Here is a 21,625-nt window from a genome sequence, read left to right as displayed (position 1 = left end):
GGGGGGACTGTGGATGTCACTGTTATGGGGCACTGTGGATGTCACTGTTATGGGGGCACTGTGGATGTCACTGTTGTGGGAACACGGTGGATGTCACTGTTCTGGTGGCACTGATATGTCACTGTTATGGGGGATGTCACTGTTATAGGGGCACTGTGGATGTCACTTTTATGTGGGCACTGTGAATGTCACTGTTATGGGGGCACTGTGGATGTCACTGTTATGGGAACACTGTGGGTGTCACTGTTATGTCACTGTTATGGAGGCATGTGGATGTCACTGTTATGAGGGCACTGTGGATGTCACTGTTTTGTCACTGTTATGAGGGCACTGTGGATTTCACTGTTAAGTCACTGTTATGAGGGCACTGTGGATGTCACTGTTATGGGGGGACTGTGGATGGTACTGTTAAGTCACTGTTATGGGGCACTGTGGATGTCACTGTTATGTCACTCTGCAAAAAAGGGCGTTAGTCAGCACCTCCCAGTGCGCAGGTGCACGCTGCCATGGCAAAGACCTAGAGGAAATAAAGAGACAATGCAGCAGCACTCTGCAAATCAGACAAAGTACAACAATGCTTACAAAAATTATGGTGCTAATACTACGCTTATTTATAAAAGCGAGATGCTTGGACAATGCATTTTGTACAAAACCATCTAAGCCCTTCTGCCGAACGTCAAGGCGATCTCTGTTAGACCGGTCCTAACACTAAATACTACCTGTTATGCGCCATAATGACCGCCATAAAATTCATGGAGTGTTGGACCCACATGCATGTTGGATCCACTCTGCCTTTTTCCATTTTTTGTGCCAAAATGGCCTCCATTACAAGGGATGCAGGTACCAACATGCATGCTGAGCCCACTCTATACCCTTCCTGGTGCTAGACAGCTTCCAATGAATGTAGTGAGAGCAGGCTACAGCTTTATACTAAAAGTAATTAAAATCAACCTATGGGGCAGACAGGCTAATCAGGAGTGCACGACTCGCTGGAGTGCCACATCTCCAGCATTGTAAATCTGCAAAAAAGGGGGTTAGTCAGCACCTCCCAGTGCGCAGGTGCACGCTGCCATGGCAAAGACCTAGAGGAAAAAAAGAGACAATGCAGCAGCACTCTGCAAATCAGACAAAGTACAACAATGCTTACAAAAATTATGGTGCTAATACTACGCTTATTTATAAAAGCGAGATGCTTGGACAATGCATTTTGTACAAAACCATCTAAGCCCGTCTGCCGAACGTCAAGGCGATCTCTGTTAGACGGGTCCTAACACTAAATACTACCTGTTATGCGCCATAATGACCGCCATAAAATTCAGGGAGTGTTGGACCCACATGCATGTTGGATCCACTCTGCCTTTTTCCATTTTTTGTGTGTAGTGAGAGCAGGCTACAGCTTTATACTAAAAGTAATTAAAATCAACCTATGGGGCAGACAGGCTAATCAGGAGTGCACGACTCGCTGGAGTGCCACATCTCCAGCATTGTAAATCTGCAAAAACTACATTCATTGGAAGCTGTCTAGCACCAGGAAGGGTATAGAGTGGGCTCAGCATGCATGTTGGTACCTGCATCCCTTGTAATGGAGGCCATTTTGGCACAAAAAATGGAAAAAGGCAGAGTGGATCCAACATGCATGTGGGTACAACACTCCCTGAATTTTATGGCGATCATTATGGCGCATAACAGGTAGTATTTAGTGTTAGGACCGGTCTAACAGAGATCGCCTTGACGTTCGGCAGACGGGCTTAGATGGTTTTGTACAAAATGCATTGTCCAAGCATCTAGCTTTTATAAATAAGCGTGGTATTAGCGCCATAATTTTGTAAGCATTGTTGTACTTTGTCTGATTTGCAGAGTGCTGCTGCATTGTCTCTTTTTTTTCCACTGTTATGTCACTGTTACGGGGCACTGTGGATGTCACTGTTATGGAGGCACTGTGGATGTCACTGTTATGTCACTATTGTGGGGGCACTGTGGATATTACTGTTATGTGGCCAAGACCTAGGTATTGAAGTAAAAAACGCAGCTCCAGCACTCCAATAAAGTTGTGTCGCTTGTTTCTTTATTTCTGGTAACAAAATTGAACTTGTAGACAAATCCTCATACCCCAACACCTGTTTACGCATTTCAGACACTTAGTCCATCTGTTATGTCACTGTTATGGGGACAGTGTGGATGTCACTGTTATGTCACTATTATGTGGGCACTGTGGATGTCACTGATATTGATGAGCGTCAGGGGTCATATTCCAATTCGCGATATTTAGCGAATATTTTGTAGAATATTCGTTGATTATTCGCGAATTCGAATATTCATCATATTCTACATTTTTTGTACTCGAAAAATCGGCAAGGTAATGATCGCGTCAATACAGGCGTGGGTCAAAAACAAATTTATAGCACCATAGAATATAGTGCTATATATTAGTTTTTTAGAATATTCGTCTTTTTTTTCCATCTGAAGCTATGATTCCTCCCTGCTTAAGCTGTTTGACAAGCAACTTAAGCAGGGAGGAATCATAACTTCATATGGAAAAAAAATTCTGAATATTCTAAAAAACTAATATATAGCACTATATTCTATAGTGCTATATATTTATTTTTGACCCACGCCTGTATTGATTGCGTAATATTCGCATATTACGCGATCATTATCTTACCGGTTTTTTTTTTGTCAAAAAAGTCGAATATTCGAAAAACGAATATATAGCACTATATTCAAAATATTTGGGAATTCTCAAAGTTGCGATATTCACAATAAATATTCGTAATTCGAATATTCGCGCTCAACACTAGTCACTGATATAGTAAATGGGATCCAGCAGTTCATGGCATTATCTGATGAACTCGGTTATGCTGTCCCTCAGTTGGAACAGCCTGATGGATTTCTGCTTGCAAATATGAACGTACCCTGGATACACACCTCAGCAAGCAGTATAACACATCATTTGTACAGTACATGATTTGCCATGTTACAGGTTCAGCAGACAGTATCACGTATGATAGGATTAGATACACATGATTGGATGTGCTTGCTGATTCAAGCTGTTTATTGCACTCTGGAGATGGGGAGGGAAGAGCCTGTGGACTGTCAGTGATGGGATTTATAAAGTGAGAAAGAAACAGACTAGCAGGATTCATGTGTGGGTGTAGTAACATGGCCAAAGGAGGGCCAGTGGGCGTGTATCCTGCAGACTGATCAGTGTGGGGGTGGGGACCGCCTTTGACTCATCACACTGTCGAGCAGCCATGTAAGGCTACTTTCGCACTGGCGTTTTGGTTTCTGTTTGTGAGATCCGTTCAGGGCTCTCACAAGCGGTCCAAAACATATTACTTTTGCCCTTAATGCATCCTGAATGGATAAGGATCCGCTCAGAATACATCAGTTTGGCTCAATTTGGTTCTGTTCCGCCTCAATTCTGCTTTGTCCGTTTGATGAAACTGAGCCAAACGAATCCGTCCTGGCACAAAATGTAAGTCAATGGGGACGGATCCGTTTTCACTGACACAATATGGCACAATAGAAAACAGATCTGTCCCCCATTGACTTTCAACGGTGTTCAAGACGGATCCGTTTTGGCTATGTTAAAGATAATACAAACGGATCCGTTCTGAACGGATGCATGCGGTTGTATTATCTGAACGGATGCGTTTGTGCAGATCCATGACGGATCTGCACCAAATGCGAGTAGGAAAGTAGCCTAAACAGGAAGCTATGAATATAAACAGATCTGCCCAGACAAGGGGAAAGAAAGCACAGACATGAAAAACGGGTATTGGGGGCATGTATATGCATTGTGAGGGTGATAAGACCACATAAAAAGAATTTAGATTTTGGGACTGGACAACCTCTTTAACTTCCTACAGTACTTTAAGAAATATAATAATATGGTGGAGTAGAAAGGTGTTAAAACAGAAGTGCGTAGTCCGGTACAGTCTAGTGCCTACAGTGGTGTCCCACCTGGCATTAGTACCCTGACCGCAGTTACCTGTCCTGTCTCTCCGGCTGCCCGCTTTCTTTATGAGTCCGGTCCTCTGTCTCAGCTCCGCTGTCGGCGTTTCACATGGAGCTGACTGAATCAGCGTCCCATGTGTCAAGGGTAGTCACGTCACGGCTGGCGGGCTGTATAGTCGCGGACTGAAATCAAGAGGTAATAAATGACTGAAGCGCTTCAAATACTATAACTTCAAATATTGAACTTGCGGGTATATCAATGTTTCTCAAACGCGTTTCGGAGTCTGAGGCTGACTCCTTCATCAGTGGTCACCCGCATATGATCAATCTCATCCCTTTTATACTGTCCATTCAGTGGGGATGAAAGTCTGGAGTGGAGTCCTTATTCGTTCCATTTCTTACTTATTAGGGATATTGATATTGGAACTTTTGAGTTTAAATAGTTGTTCCATTGGTCCTTATGTTGAAAAAGGCATAAACTCATATATTACACCTATTATGTTGTTATGCGTTTTTATTGCGGCATGACTGCGTTTTTCTTCTTCTTTATATGCGTTATTCTGTATGAGTATGCTGCAAGTACAGTCTAATATTTTGATAATAAAAAATTTCTGAAAAGTGTCTTAAAAATATGAAAACTCAAAAACATGTGCTCAGAATACAATGTGTTCTGTTATGTTTTATTTTTTATTTTATTTATTTATTTTATGCACTTATATAATGCTACTATATTCCGCAGCGCTTTACAAACATTAGCAACCAACTGTCCCCAATGGGGCTCACAATTTAAGGTTATACTGTCCTCATCTTCTCCTTCTCCGGTGTGTACTAAAAGACACCGAAGCCTACAGAAAACTGACAACTGGAGATCTTTAAAACTTTTAAAGATATAATATGAATGGACAGTATAAAAGGGATGAGATTGATCATATGCGGGTGACCACTGATGAAGGAGTCAGCCTCAGACTCCGAAACGCGTTTGAGAAACATTGATATACCCGCAAGTTCAATATTTGAAGATATAGTATTTGAAGCGCTTAAGTCATTGATTACCTCTTGATTTCAGTCCGCGACTATACAGCCCGCCAGCCGTGACGTGACTACCATTGACACGTGGGACGCTTGTAACGGTCACGTACACACACACACAGGGGGGAGGATAGTGACCACTGCAGTCTACCCTTACCCCTGGCCCTGCCTACAGCAGTCCGTAGCTTAGAATAAGTGCTGGGAGGACAGACAAGACAAACAACGGATAGTGAACGGACCAAGTCAATACCAAGAGAGCAACGAAGTACAAATGGAGTAAGCAGAGAATAGTCAGGAGAAGCCGGGGTCAAATACCAGGAGAGTAATAAAGTACCACAGGAGTCCGCAGAGAATCGTCAGGTGGAAGTCGGGGTCGGAATACCAGGAGAGCAGCGCAGTACAGGAGGAGCAGGCAGAGGATCGTCAGGGAACACAGGAATAGGTAAGTATGCCAGGTAACAGAATCACAAATGAACCTAAAACAGGCAACCTGTGGCCAGCAGGCTGCCTGTTAAATACTGACTAGCTGGGGTCATGTGACGTGGCCAGCGCCACATGACCCACGCTGCTGAATACAGCTGAGCACCGAGTGCCCAGCTCGGTGCTCAGACCTCCCCTGGTTGCCGGGGGAACTGAGGCCGCTGGCCGCGCTGAGGAGACGTGCGTGGCCGGGTCGTCCCGCCCCCTATCACTTAGGAGACGAGGACGCTGCACGCGTCCTCGCTCCTGCACAGAAGCAGGACGCCGATGGCGCTGAGGAGAGCGAGCGCCTCGTCAGCGTCCCGTGACAACGCTGATTCAGTCAGCTCCACATGGGACGCCGACAGCGGAGCTGAGACAGATCATTAGTAATGATCTGATACAATACATTGTTGCAACAGAGTTCCATCAATACTTTCTACATTGGTATAACTCATGTCCACATCTATATCTGTGGCTAGAATTGGGTGGAAACATATTTTACCAATAGTATTTGGACTCTCTATGCGCTTGTGGGAATATTATATTGTTGCCAAATATATTGATTTTACTTCATATGCCTTTGAATAAGTACCCATAAAGGTTCAAATGTTTTAGCGGGCTATAATACTGTTATGTGCACATACAAGCACTTTATGGGTGCTTCAAATTAACCATCTATTTACGTTTAAGTGTTTTAGCTGGCTGCAATACTGCTATATGTACCCTATATGTTCCAGATTTATGTTTTTAACACTTTTTTATTGTTTGATATACAATCTTATTATTTTTTCCATTTTTCCATTCATAGTTTGTACACAATAAAGGTTCCATTTAATTATATGTAGGGATGAGCGAACCCGAACATTTTCGTAAAAGTCCGGGTTCGGGTTCGGTGTTCGGCGCTTTCTTGGCGCTTTTTGAAAGGCTGCAAAGCAGCCAATCAACAAGCATCATACTACTTGCCCCAAGAGGCCATCACAGCCTTGCCTACTATTGGCATGGCTGTGATTGGCCAGTGCAGCATGTGACCCAGCCTCTATATAAGCTTGGGTCACGTAGCGCTGCACGTCACTCTGCTGATTCAAGCATAGGGAGAGGTTGCAGCTGCGACGTTAGGGCGAGATTAGGCAGATTAACTCCTCCAAAAGACTTCATTCTGTGATCGATCTGCAGCTGTGGATCATTGAAGTGCTATTATTGACTTGCTCACTTTTTTGAGGCTGCCCAGAGCGTTTTTAGATCACTTTTTTTCTGGGGTGATCGGCGGCCATTTTGTGACTTGTGGTGCGCCAGCACGAGCTATCACCAAGTGTATTTAACCATCGATAGTGTGGTTATTTTGTGCTATATCCTACATCAGCTGCAGGCTGAGCCTGTGTCACCGAAGTGCATTTAACCATCAACAGTCTGGTTATTTTTTGGCCATATACTACATCAGCTGCAGGCTGAGCCTGTTTCACCCAAGTGCATTTAACCATCAACAGTCTGAATATTTTTTGGCCATATACTACATCAGCTGCAGGCTGAGCCTGTGTCACCCAAGTGCATTTAACCATCAACCGTGTGGTTATTTTTTGGCCATATAATACATCAGGGGCAAGTTGAGCCTGTCACCCAGCGCCTAAAAAATAGACCTGACATTTCTATTCAACCAAATCTGCACAGTTTTAGCTGGTCAAGTTATTTGTAGTGACCGTAAAAGCAGACTTTTTGTTCTTGGTTGAAAAAGCATTCCCAAATTTGCCATTCTGAAAATAACTAGTTTGTGGTATTTGAGGCCTACTTGAAATCTATCCCAAAAAGAAAATCTTACATTGAAGTTATTGATAGTGTCATTCAGAAAAACCTAAGACACACGCTAGCGTGCTGATAGAAGTGTCATTCTGTGATTAAACCTATAACTGTCACACAGCGCAAAAAAAAAACAGGTCTCACATCTCTATTCAATCAAATCTGCACAGTTTTAGCTGGTCAAGTTATTTGTAGTGACCGTCAAAGCAGACTTTTTGTTCTGGGTTGAAAAAGCATTCCCAAATTTGCCATTCTGAAAATAACTAGTTTGTGGTATTTGAGGCCTACTTGAAATCTATCCCAAAAAGAAAATCTTACATTGAAGTTATTGATAGTGGCATTCAGAAAAACCTAAGACACACGCTAGCGTGCTGATAGAAGTGTCATTCTGTGATTAAACCTATAACTGTCACACAGCGCAAAAAAAAACAGGTCTCACATCTCTATTCAACCAAATCTGCACAGTTTTAGCTGGTCAAGTTATTTGTAGTGACCGTCAAAGCAGACTTTTTGTTCTGGGTTGAAAAAGCATTCCCAAATTTGCCATTCTGAAAATAACTAGTTTGTAGTATTTGAGGCCTACTTGAAATCTATTTCACTGATATAACTGGTATGAGGTATACGTTCCACCTATCAAAATTATATCACTGTCGTTTGGAACGCTATATTACTGTTAAAACTAATATTTTATTGATTCAACACAAGAAAAGGGAAAGGAACTACCTATATTAAAATACTAGAGCCCCATCTAACCAGTGTACGGTCGATGATATGGACCTATGGAGCCGCAGATTGTGGTACATGCGGCTATAGATGGAGTCACTAGAAATGCCGCAACTAGTGCTATACTACAAGCTGGATCATAAGGCCATGGGGCCGTGCTAGATCCAATCCACCAGAAGTATGCACTGTGGCGCGGTCAAAAGTGCTCTGAACCAATCCCAGCTAATAGTGCCCTAAACTAAATTTAAGATGGACTAATCCATTGATAAACATCTGCCTGCAGAAGCCGACCTCACTGGAACCATCCGTTCAGGGTGAATCAGATGTCTGAGTGTCGGCTCTGCAGGCACGAATCAAGGGACACTAGGCTAAGCTGGGTGGAACAGAAAGCTTGATTGCATTTGCTCATCAGCTGCAGAGGGCTGAGAACCGCAGACCTCAACTGCAGTGTGAGCACAAACAAGCAGTAAGATCATTAATTTATCCCCACACCACGCTCGACGCGTTTCACCATATTTGGCTCGTCAGGAGCATAATTCTGTGGTTACATGGACAAATGGTCAAAGCTGCTAAGCCTCCGTGACAGAGGCTGCAGCTGTCAGTACGAGGTGGCCGAACGCGGCCGCTCAAGTGCACAGAATATAAGGAGAGTCCTCCTCCCCTCTGCTGAGTCACGCCTTCAGGGCGGCCAATGAGATTGCGGGAGGCGCGGCACCGCCGCATCATCCGTCCCGCCCCCATTGTACCGCCCCCTCTATGAGGCGGGCCCAGATGAATGTCACAACATTCATACATTAAAGATAGAGCTGATGCATACGGCGGCTCACTTGATCCAGCGGCACAGTACAGCAGCGATCGGGATGAGGACTGCTGAGTGGTCATCAGTTCCTCCTGTTGAGGACATCAATCGGTAACGGACAACACAATGACGCAGGGTCACCTCTTAAAGGGACCATGCAGTCTTATTGATCTCAGGTGGTGACACAAAAGCGAGTCAAATATTAATTTATTAATGATAAGTTGTCCAATGCATAATACTCCTGAGACACAGGGATCTACTTATACCCCTGCTGCACTCTCTTGTCATGTAGGTTATAGAAAACACGCAAAGGAGTTATATTCATTCAATCCATGAGGTTGGAGCGCATATAGGCGGTAGATCCACTGTGTCTCTTTTTGCAACAGACGCCTATCAAAGTCGCCTCCTCTTGGCGATCTTCTAACCACCTCCACAGCCTGAAATTTAATGGCATCCGCATCACCATTATGTACAGTTGACATATGTCTGGCGATAGGGGTATCAGCCCCATTCCGGATGTCATTTAGGTGTTCTGCTACTCTTCTGCGGAATTCCCTTGTGGTTTTACCCACATATTGTTTTCCGCATACACAGGTGGCCAAGTATACCAGGCCTCTCGTCTTACAATTTACAAAAGATCTAATATTAAATCTCCGTTCAGTGACGCTGCAAATAAATGTCGCGCCAGTCCGAATTGCAGGGCAAGCCACGCACCCGCCACAACGGAAGGTCCCTTTGAGGCTGGTACTCAGCCATGTAGATGTAATAGGACCCTGAAAGAAGCTGTGGACCAAGCGATCTCTCAAACTGCGTCCACGCCTGTATGTAATCAATGGCGCGTCGCCTATCATATCTCCAATATCTGGGTCTGATTTTAAAATACCCCAATAGGTCTTCAACAGCTCTCTCACTGTGTTATGTGCTTCATCATATGTGGCTATGATGCGCAACTGCTCTGTTCCCAATGATCCTGGCCTAGGGGTAAGAAGGGCATCCCGATTTTGGGCCAGCGAGTGATGGTACGCCTTGGCTAATACATGTTGCGGGTACCCCCTACTCCTAAACCTGGTTCGTAGCTCACTAGATGCCGTTCTGAAATCTGACATACTAGAGCAGTTGCGCCGTACCCGAAGGTATTGCCCTTTTGGAATTCCCCTCCTCAGGGGCAGGGGGTGGCAACTGTCCCATCTAAGGAGGCTGTTGGTCGCAGTCTCCTTGCGGAACAATCGTGTGCCAATGTTACCCATCCTGTCCCTGAAGATGGTCAAATCCAAAAAATTGATTTGCGATTCCTGGATTTCTGATGTGAAGAATAGTCCCATAGAATTTACATTCAGGTCTGAAACGAACCGATTGAAGTCCTCCACAGTCCCCGACCATAAAATCAGCACATCATCTAAAAAGCGTAGCCACAAATTAATGTGGTCAGCCCATCTCTGATTATCCGCGAACACAACCTCCCGTTCCCACCAGCCCAGGTAGAGATTGGCGAAGGTCGGTGCACAAGGGCTCCCCATCGCCACTCCCCTGAGCTGGTGGTACATGCGATGGTCAAAAATGAAACAGTTGTGTTCGAGGATAAACTTCATTAGCTCAAGAACAAATTCGTTATGCTGCCAGCAATGGGTGCCACGTTGACTGAGAAATGAGGCCACAACTCCACACCCCCTATCATGGGGTATGGAACTGTAGAGGGCCTCAACATCCAAGCTGGCCAGCATAACGTTCTCACCAAGATGAATTCCCTCCAGTTTTTTGATCACATCCATCGAATCACGTACATACGAGGACAGGGACACCGCAAAGGGTCGTAAAATCCTGTCCACGTATGTACTGATTGGATGCGTCAAGCTCCCAGTCCCTGAAACAATGGGACGTCCCTTTAATGGGGAAAGTCCCTTGTGCACCTTGGGTAACCCATAGAAGCAAGGGATCTGGGGATGTTTGGGGAACAAAAAATCAAATTCAGACCTGCTAATAAGGTCATGCTCGTGTGCTGTATCCAAGAGATCCTTCAGTTGCCTCCTGAAAGTCTCAATTGGATTCATTTCCAGCACGCGGTAACATAAATCATCACTGAGAATGTTAAGACACATGATCTTATACTGTTCACAGTTCATCACGACAATATTCCCTCCCTTGTCCGATGGTTTAATGACAAGGGAGTTGTCGCGTTCCAGCGAGATTAGGGCATCAGTCTCCCTCTTCTGGAGATTGGACCCAATCCCTCTGGATGTGTCCAACATTCTCAATTGATCTGTGACGACCTTAAGAAAAATGTCAGGTGGTGTTCCATCACTTAGCGGTGGGTTTTTGGTAGAGGGAAGTTTGAGATCCGTGAATGGACCCTCACCAACTTCCCTCTCCCCTTCTTCCATAAGGGATACCAGTAATTGGATATCAGGCAGATCCTGAATATCAACCCCCAATTCCTTGCATTGTTGTTGATTATGTGTCGCAAAGAATTTTTTCCATTTCAGTCTCCTTACGAATAGGGTCAAATCCTTAACCCATTCGAAGGAGCTGAAAGAACAAGTAGGAACAAACGATAGGCCCTTACTAAGTAGTTCCAATTCTACCTCCGTAAGGGACCTATCAGATAGGTTGATAATTTGTAATTTGTCCCTGGACCTGTCTATCACAGGAGTGTCCCCAGTCTGATGACCACCTGCACCCATCCTTAGATGGTATGCTATTGGTTTTTTCTGTTTCTTAGACTGTAAGGTCTCGTGGTCTGATTCCCTAAAAAACCCCCCCGTTGTCCGGGATTCCTACCTCTACCTCCTCTCCCTCTAGGTCCCTTGTTAGAGGGCTGGAAGATGGGGTATTGGCTGTTTTGGTAGGAAGTGCCCTCCAATTCAGTTTCACCCTCTGAGGACGAGGGTTCTGTCTCGACCTCAAGGGTCCTCGCGGTTTTGGTCGCAAACTCAAGGATGCGCCCTTCTTTAAAATCCGCCTTGTCCCTCAAAAATTGGGAATGTTTACGCTCTTTGAGCTGGGCTGTGAAGCGTTCCACTGTCTGTTGTAGAAAGCCTTCCTTACGTGTAAATTCTGAGTTGCTGGAGAATTTATTTACTTCCGCAATTTGCTCCTGCAACAATGTAGTATTCTTAATGTGCAGGGCCCTTTCTTCTTCCAGCAACAATGCCATAAGTCTAAGGGAACTCTCAACAGCCTCCTTTTCCCACTTCTTGCGGAATTCTGAGGACTGAATTCTATTAGATGGGAGGAAAGGGATACGCATACCCCTAGGGACTATTTTGTGATGGATATAAGTTTCAAGGGTTTGAATTTCCCACCACCCTCTAACTTGGTCTTTGTAAATCTTGGTGAGCAGTTTGAATGAACCAGTGATACTTAAAGTGCGGTTGGTCGGGGGTAGATCTGCTTCTGAGAAAACCACTTTGGCTTCCTCATCCCATTTTTCACTACAAATACCTGCAGCCAAAAAGCCTGCCATCACTCTAAGGCAGTATTAGATAGAAAATATTTCACTGATATAACTGGTATGAGGTATACGTTCCACCTATCAAAATTATATCACTGTCGTTTGGAACGCTATATTACTGTTAAAACTAATATTTTATTGATTCAACACAAGAAAAGGGAAAGGAACTACCTATATTAAAATACTAGAGCCCCATCTAACCAGTGTACGGTCGATGATATGGACCTATGGAGCCGCAGATTGTGGTACATGCGGCTATAGATGGAGTCACTAGAAATGCCGCAACTAGTGCTATACTACAAGCTGGATCATAAGGCCATGGGGCCGTGCTAGATCCAATCCACCAGAAGTATGCACTGTGGCGCGGTCAAAAGTGCTCTGAACCAATCCCAGCTAATAGTGCCCTAAACTAAATTTAAGATGGACTAATCCATTGATAAACATCTGCCTGCAGAAGCCGACCTCACTGGAACCATCCGTTCAGGGTGAATCAGATGTCTGAGTGTCGGCTCTGCAGGCACGAATCAAGGGACACTAGGCTAAGCTGGGTGGAACAGAAAGCTTGATTGCATTTGCTCATCAGCTGCAGAGGGCTGAGAACCGCAGACCTCAACTGCAGTGTGAGCACAAACAAGCAGTAAGATCATTAATTTATCCCCACACCACGCTCGACGCGTTTCACCATATTTGGCTCGTCAGGAGCATAATTCTGTGGTTACATGGACAAATGGTCAAAGCTGCTAAGCCTCTGTGACAGAGGCTGCAGCTGTCAGTACGAGGTGGCCGAACGCGGCCGCTCAAGTGCACAGAATATAAGGAGAGTCCTCCTCCCCTCTGCTGAGTCACGCCTTCAGGGCGGCCAATGAGATTGCGGGAGGCGCGGCACCGCCGCATCATCCGTCCCGCCCCCATTGTACCGCCCCCTCTATGAGGCGGGCCCAGATGAATGTCACAACATTCATACATTAAAGATAGAGCTGATGCATACGGCGGCTCACTTGATCCAGCGGCACAGTACAGCAGCGATCGGGATGAGGACTGCTGAGTGGTCATCAGTTCCTCCTGTTGAGGACATCAATCGGTAACGGACAACACAATGACGCAGGGTCACCTCTTAAAGGGACCATGCAGTCTTATTGATCTCAGGTGGTGACACAAAAGCGAGTCAAATATTAATTTATTAATGATAAGTTGTCCAATGCATAATACTCCTGAGACACAGGGATCTACTTATACCCCTGCTGCACTCTCTTGTCATGTAGGTTATAGAAAACACGCAAAGGAGTTATATTCATTCAATCCATGAGGTTGGAGCGCATATAGGCGGTAGATCCACTGTGTCTCTTTTTGCAACAGACGCCTATCAAAGTCGCCTCCTCTTGGCGATCTTCTAACCACCTCCACAGCCTGAAATTTAATGGCATCCGCATCACCATTATGTACAGTTGACATATGTCTGGCGATAGGGGTATCAGCCCCATTCCGGATGTCATTTAGGTGTTCTGCTACTCTTCTGCGGAATTCCCTTGTGGTTTTACCCACATATTGTTTTCCGCATACACAGGTGGCCAAGTATACCAGGCCTCTCGTCTTACAATTTACAAAAGATCTAATATTAAATCTCCGTTCAGTGACGCTGCAAATAAATGTCGCGCCAGTCCGAATTGCAGGGCAAGCCACGCACCCGCCACAACGGAAGGTCCCTTTGAGGCTGGTACTCAGCCATGTAGATGTAATAGGACCCTGAAAGAAGCTGTGGACCAAGCGATCTCTCAAACTGCGTCCACGCCTGTATGTAATCAATGGCGCGTCGCCTATCATATCTCCAATATCTGGGTCTGATTTTAAAATACCCCAATAGGTCTTCAACAGCTCTCTCACTGTGTTATGTGCTTCATCATATGTGGCTATGATGCGCAACTGCTCTGTTCCCAATGATCCTGGCCTAGGGGTAAGAAGGGCATCCCGATTTTGGGCCAGCGAGTGATGGTACCCCTTGGCTAATACATGTTGCGGGTACCCCCTACTCCTAAACCTGGTTCGTAGCTCACTAGATGCCGTTCTGAAATCTGACATACTAGAGCAGTTGCGCCGTACCCGAAGGTATTGCCCTTTTGGAATTCCCCTCCTCAGGGGCAGGGGGTGGCAACTGTCCCATCTAAGGAGGCTGTTGGTCGCAGTCTCCTTGCGGAACAATCGTGTGCCAATGTTACCCATCCTGTCCCTGAAGATGGTCAAATCCAAAAAATTGATTTGCGATTCCTGGATTTCTGATGTGAAGAATAGTCCCATAGAATTTACATTCAGGTCTGAAACGAACCGATTGAAGTCCTCCACAGTCCCCGACCATAAAATCAGCACATCATCTAAAAAGCGTAGCCACAAATTAATGTGGTCAGCCCATCTCTGATTATCCGCGAACACAACCTCCCGTTCCCACCAGCCCAGGTAGAGATTGGCGAAGGTCGGTGCACAAGGGCTCCCCATCGCCACTCCCCTGAGCTGGTGGTACATGCGATGGTCAAAAATGAAACAGTTGTGTTCGAGGATAAACTTCATTAGCTCAAGAACAAATTCGTTATGCTGCCAGCAATGGGTGCCACGTTGACTGAGAAATGAGGCCACAACTCCACACCCCCTATCATGGGGTATGGAACTGTAGAGGGCCTCAACATCCAAGCTGGCCAGCATAACGTTCTCACCAAGATGAATTCCCTCCAGTTTTTTGATCACATCCATCGAATCACGTACATACGAGGACAGGGACACCGCAAAGGGTCGTAAAATCCTGTCCACGTATGTACTGATTGGATGCGTCAAGCTCCCAGTCCCTGAAACAATGGGACGTCCCTTTAATGGGGAAAGTCCCTTGTGCACCTTGGGTAACCCATAGAAGCAAGGGATCTGGGGATGTTTGGGGAACAAAAAATCAAATTCAGACCTGCTAATAAGGTCATGCTCGTGTGCTGTATCCAAGAGATCCTTCAGTTGCCTCCTGAAAGTCTCAATTGGATTCATTTCCAGCACGCGGTAACATAAATCATCACTGAGAATGTTAAGACACATGATCTTATACTGTTCACAGTTCATCACGACAATATTCCCTCCCTTGTCCGATGGTTTAATGACAAGGGAGTTGTCGCGTTCCAGCGAGATTAGGGCATCAGTCTCCCTCTTCTGGAGATTGGACCCAATCCCTCTGGATGTGTCCAACATTCTCAATTGATCTGTGACGACCTTAAGAAAAATGTCAGGTGGTGTTCCATCACTTAGCGGTGGGTTTTTGGTAGAGGGAAGTTTGAGATCCGTGAATGGACCCTCACCAACTTCCCTCTCCCCTTCTTCCATAAGGGATACCAGTAATTGGATATCAGGCAGATCCTGAATATCAACCCCCAATTCCTTGCATTGTTGTTGATTATGTGTCGCAAAGAATTTTTTCCATTTCAGTCTCCTTACGAATAGGGTCAAATCCTTAACCCATTCGAAGGAGCTGAAAGAACAAGTAGGAACAAACGATAGGCCCTTACTAAGTAGTTCCAATTCTACCTCCGTAAGGGACCTATCAGATAGGTTGATAATTTGTAATTTGTCCCTGGACCTGTCTATCACAGGAGTGTCCCCAGTCTGATGACCACCTGCACCCATCCTTAGATGGTATGCTATTGGTTTTTTCTGTTTCTTAGACTGTAAGGTCTCGTGGTCTGATTCCCTAAAAAACCCCCCCGTTGTCCAGGATTCCTACCTCTACCTCCTCTCCCTCTAGGTCCCTTGTTAGAGGGCTGGAAGATGGGGTATTGGCTGTTTTGGTAGGAAGTGCCCTCCAATTCAGTTTCACCCTCTGAGGACGAGGGTTCTGTCTCGACCTCAAGGGTCCTCGCGGTTTTGGTCGCAAACTCAAGGATGCGCCCTTCTTTAAAATCCGCCTTGTCCCTCAAAAATTGGGAATGTTTACGCTCTTTGAGCTGGGCTGTGAAGCGTTCCACTGTCTGTTGTAGAAAGCCTTCCTTACGTGTAAATTCTGAGTTGCTGGAGAATTTATTTACTTCCGCAATTTGCTCCTGCAACAATGTAGTATTCTTAATGTGCAGGGCCCTTTCTTCTTCCAGCAACAATGCCATAAGTCTAAGGGAACTCTCAACAGCCTCCTTTTCCCACTTCTTGCGGAATTCTGAGGACTGAATTCTATTAGATGGGAGGAAAGGGATACGCATACCCCTAGGGACTATTTTGTGATGGATATAAGTTTCAAGGGTTTGAATTTCCCACCACCCTCTAACTTGGTCTTTGTAAATCTTGGTGAGCAGTTTGAATGAACCAGTGATACTTAAAGTGCGGTTGGTCGGGGGTAGATCTGCTTCTGAGAAAACCACTTTGGCTTCCTCATCCCATTTTTCACTACAAATACCTGCAGCCAAAAAGCCTGCCATCACTCTAAGGCAGTATTAGATAGAAAATATTTCACTGATATAACTGGTATGAGGTATACGTTCCACCTATCAAAATTATATCACTGTCGTTTGGAACGCTATATTACTGTTAAAACTAATATTTTATTGATTCAACACAAGAAAAGGGAAAGGAACTACCTATATTAAAATACTAGAGCCCCATCTAACCAGTGTACGGTCGATGATATGGACCTATGGAGCCGCAGATTGTGGTACATGCGGCTATAGATGGAGTCACTAGAAATGCCGCAACTAGTGCTATACTACAAGCTGGATCATAAGGCCATGGGGCCGTGCTAGATCCAATCCACCAGAAGTATGCACTGTGGCGCGGTCAAAAGTGCTCTGAACCAATCCCAGCTAATAGTGCCCTAAACTAAATTTAAGATGGACTAATCCATTGATAAACATCTGCCTGCAGAAGCCGACCTCACTGGAACCATCCGTTCAGGGTGAATCAGATGTCTGAGTGTCGGCTCTGCAGGCACGAATCAAGGGACACTAGGCTAAGCTGGGTGGAACAGAAAGCTTGATTGCATTTGCTCATCAGCTGCAGAGGGCTGAGAACCGCAGACCTCAACTGCAGTGTGAGCACAAACAAGCAGTAAGATCATTAATTTATCCCCACACCACGCTCGACGCGTTTCACCATATTTGGCTCGTCAGGAGCATAATTCTGTGGTTACATGGACAAATGGTCAAAGCTGCTAAGCCTCCGTGACAGAGGCTGCAGCTGTCAGTACGAGGTGGCCGAACGCGGCCGCTCAAGTGCACAGAATATAAGGAGAGTCCTCCTCCCCTCTGCTGAGTCACGCCTTCAGGGCGGCCAATGAGATTGCGGGAGGCGCGGCACCGCCGCATCATCCGTCCCGCCCCCATTGTACCGCCCCCTCTATGAGGCGGGCCCAGATGAATGTCACAACATTCATACATTAAAGATAGAGCTGATGCATACGGCGGCTCACTTGATCCAGCGGCACAGTACAGCAGCGATCGGGATGAGGACTGCTGAGTGGTCATCAGTTCCTCCTGTTGAGGACATCAATCGGTAACGGACAACACAATGACGCAGGGTCACCTCTTAAAGGGACCATGCAGTCTTATTGATCTCAGGTGGTGACACAAAAGCGAGTCAAATATTAATTTATTAATGATAAGTTGTCCAATGCATAATACTCCTGAGACACAGGGATCTACTTATACCCCTGCTGCACTCTCTTGTCATGTAGGTTATAGAAAACACGCAAAGGAGTTATATTCATTCAATCCATGAGGTTGGAGCGCATATAGGCGGTAGATCCACTGTGTCTCTTTTTGCAACAGACGCCTATCAAAGTCGCCTCCTCTTGGCGATCTTCTAACCACCTCCACAGCCTGAAATTTAATGGCATCCGCATCACCATTATGTACAGTTGACATATGTCTGGCGATAGGGGTATCAGCCCCATTCCGGATGTCATTTAGGTGTTCTGCTACTCTTCTGCGGAATTCCCTTGTGGTTTTACCCACATATTGTTTTCCGCATACACAGGTGGCCAAGTATACCAGGCCTCTCGTCTTACAATTTACAAAAGATCTAATATTAAATCTCCGTTCAGTGACGCTGCAAATAAATGTCGCGCCAGTCCGAATTGCAGGGCAAGCCACGCACCCGCCACAACGGAAGGTCCCTTTGAGGCTGGTACTCAGCCATGTAGATGTAATAGGACCCTGAAAGAAGCTGTGGACCAAGCGATCTCTCAAACTGCGTCCACGCCTGTATGTAATCAATGGCGCGTCGCCTATCATATCTCCAATATCTGGGTCTGATTTTAAAATACCCCAATAGGTCTTCAACAGCTCTCTCACTGTGTTATGTGCTTCATCATATGTGGCTATGATGCGCAACTGCTCTGTTCCCAATGATCCTGGCCTAGGGGTAAGAAGGGCATCCCGATTTTGGGCCAGCGAGTGATGGTACCCCTTGGCTAATACATGTTGCGGGTACCCCCTACTCCTAAACCTGGTTCGTAGCTCACTAGATGCCGTTCTGAAATCTGACATACTAGAGCAGTTGCGCCGTACCCGAAGGTATTGCCCTTTTGGAATTCCCCTCCTCAGGGGCAGGGGGTGGCAACTGTCCCATCTAAGGAGGCTGTTGGTCGCAGTCTCCTTGCGGAACAATCGTGTGCCAATGTTACCCATCCTGTCCCTGAAGATGGTCAAATCCAAAAAAATTGATTTGCGATTCCTGGATTTCTGATGTGAAGAATAGTCCCATAGAATTTACATTCAGGTCTGAAACGAACCGATTGAAGTCCTCCACAGTCCCCGACCATAAAATCAGCACATCATCTAAAAAGCGTAGCCACAAATTAATGTGGTCAGCCCATCTCTGATTATCCGCGAACACAACCTCCCGTTCCCACCAGCCCAGGTAGAGATTGGCGAAGGTCGGTGCACAAGGGCTCCCCATCGCCACTCCCCTGAGCTGGTGGTACATGCGATGGTCAAAAATGAAACAGTTGTGTTCGAGGATAAACTTCATTAGCTCAAGAACAAATTCGTTATGCTGCCAGCAATGGGTGCCACGTTGACTGAGAAATGAGGCCACAACTCCACACCCTTGAAATCTATCCCAAAAAGAAAATCTTACATTGAAGTTATTGATAGTGTCATTCAGAAAAACCTAAGACACACGCTAGTGTGCTGATAGAAGTGTCATTCTGTGATTAAACCTATAACTGTCACACAGCGCAAAAAAAAACAGGTCTCACATCTCTATTCAACCAAATCTGCACAGTTTTAGCTGGTTAAGTTATTTGTAGTGACCGTCAAAGCAGACTTTTTGTTCTGGGTTGAAAAAGCATTCCAAAATTTGCCATTCTGAAAATAACTAGTTTGTGGTATTTAAGGCCTACTTGAAATCTATCCCAAAAAGAAAATCTTACATTAAAGTTATTGATAGTGTCATTCAGAAAAACCTAAGACACACGCTAGCGTGCTGATAGAAGTCTGATTCTGTGATTAAACCTATAACTGTCACACAGCGCAAAAAAAAACAGGTCTCACATCTCTATTCAACCAAATCTGCACAGTTTTAGCTGGTCAAGTTATTTGTAGTGACCGTCAAAGCAGACTTTTTGTTCTGGGTTGAAAAAGCATTCCCAAATTTGCCATTCTCAAAATTGTGGTGAACGGGAACAATGAGGAAAACATCTAATAAGGGACACGGACGTGGACATGGTCGTGGTGGTGTTAGTGGACCCTCTGGTGCTGGGAGAGGATGTGGCCGTTCTGCCACAGCCACACGTCCTAGTGAACCAACTACCTCAGGTCCCAGTAGCCAGCAGAATTTACAGCGATATTTGGTGGGGCCCAATGCCGTTCTAAGGATGGTAAGGCCTGAGCAGGTACAGGCATTAGTCAATTGGGTGGCCGACAGTGGATCCAGCACGTTCACATTATCTCCCACCCAGTCTTCTGCAGAAAGCGCACAGATGGCGCATGCAAACCAAGCCCATCAGTCTATCACATCACCCCCATGCATATCAGGGAAACTGTCTGAGCCTCAAGTTATGCAGCAGTCTCTTATGCTGTTTGAAGACTCTGCTGCCAGGGTTTCCCAAGGGCATCCACCTATCCCTTCCCCAGGGGTGGAAGAGATAGAATGCACTAACGCACAACCACTTATTTTTCCTGATGATGAGGACATGGGAATACCACCTCAGCACGTCTCTGATGATGACGAAACACAGGTGCCAACTGCTGCGTCTTTCTGCAGTGTGCAGACTGAACAGGAGGTCAGGGATCAAGACTGGGTGGAAGACGATGCAGGGGACGATGAGGTCCTAGACCCCACATGGAATGAAGGTCGTGCCACTGACTTTCACAGTTCGGAGGAAGAGGCAGTGGTGAGACCGGGCCAACAGCGTAGCAAAAGAGGGAGCAGTGGGCAAAATCAGAACACCCGCCGCCAAGAGACTCCGCCTGCTACTGACCGCCGCCATCTGGGACCGAGCACCCCAAAGGCAGCTTCAAGGAGTTCCCTGGCATGGCACTTCTTCAAACAATGTGCTGACGACAAGACCCGAGTGGTTTGCACGCTGTGCCATCAGAGCCTGAAGCGAGGCATTAACGTTCTGAACCTTAGCACAACCTGCATGACCAGGCACCTGCATGCAAAGCATGAACTGCAGTGGAGTAAACACCTTAAAAACAAGGAAGTCACTCAGGCTCCCCCTGCTACCTCTTCTGCTGCTGCCGCCTCGGCCTCTTCTGCTGCTGCTGCCGCCGCCTCGGCCTCTTCCTCTGCCTCTGGAGGAACGTTGGCACCTGCCGCCTAGCAAACATGGGATGTACCACCAACACCACCACCTGCGTCACCAAGCATCTCAACCATGTCACACGGCAGCGTTCAGCTCTCCATCTCACAAACATTTGAGAGAAAGCGTAAATTCCCACCTAGCCACCCTCGATCCCTGGCCCTGAATGCCAGCATTTCTAAACTACTGGCCTATGAAATGCTGTCATTTAGGCTGGTGGACACACACAGCTTCAAACAGCTCATGTCACTTGCTGTCCCACAGTATGTTGTTCCCAGCCGCCACTACTTCTCCAAGAGAGCCGTGCCTTCCCTGCACAAACAAGTGTCCGATAAAATCAAGTGTGCACTGCGCAACGCCATCTGTGGCAAGGTCCACCTAACCACAGATACGTGGACCAGTAAGCACGGCCAGGGACGCTATATCTCCCTAATTGCACACTGGGTAAATGTAGTGGCGGCTGGGCCCCAGGCGGAGAGCTGTTTGGCGCACGTCCTTCCGCCGCCAAGGATCGCAGGGCAACATTCTTTGCCTCCTGTCTCCTCCTCCTCCTATTCAGCTTCCTCCTCCTCTTCTTCCACCTGCTCATCCAGTCAGCCACACACCTTCACCACCAACTTCAGCACAGCACGGGGTAAACGTCAGCAGGCCATTCTGAAAC

This window comes from Bufo bufo, chromosome 3, assembly GCF_905171765.1.
Source record: "Bufo bufo chromosome 3, aBufBuf1.1, whole genome shotgun sequence".
Taxonomy (NCBI): Eukaryota; Metazoa; Chordata; class Amphibia; order Anura; family Bufonidae; genus Bufo; species Bufo bufo.
This window is presented reverse-complemented; position numbering follows the sequence as displayed.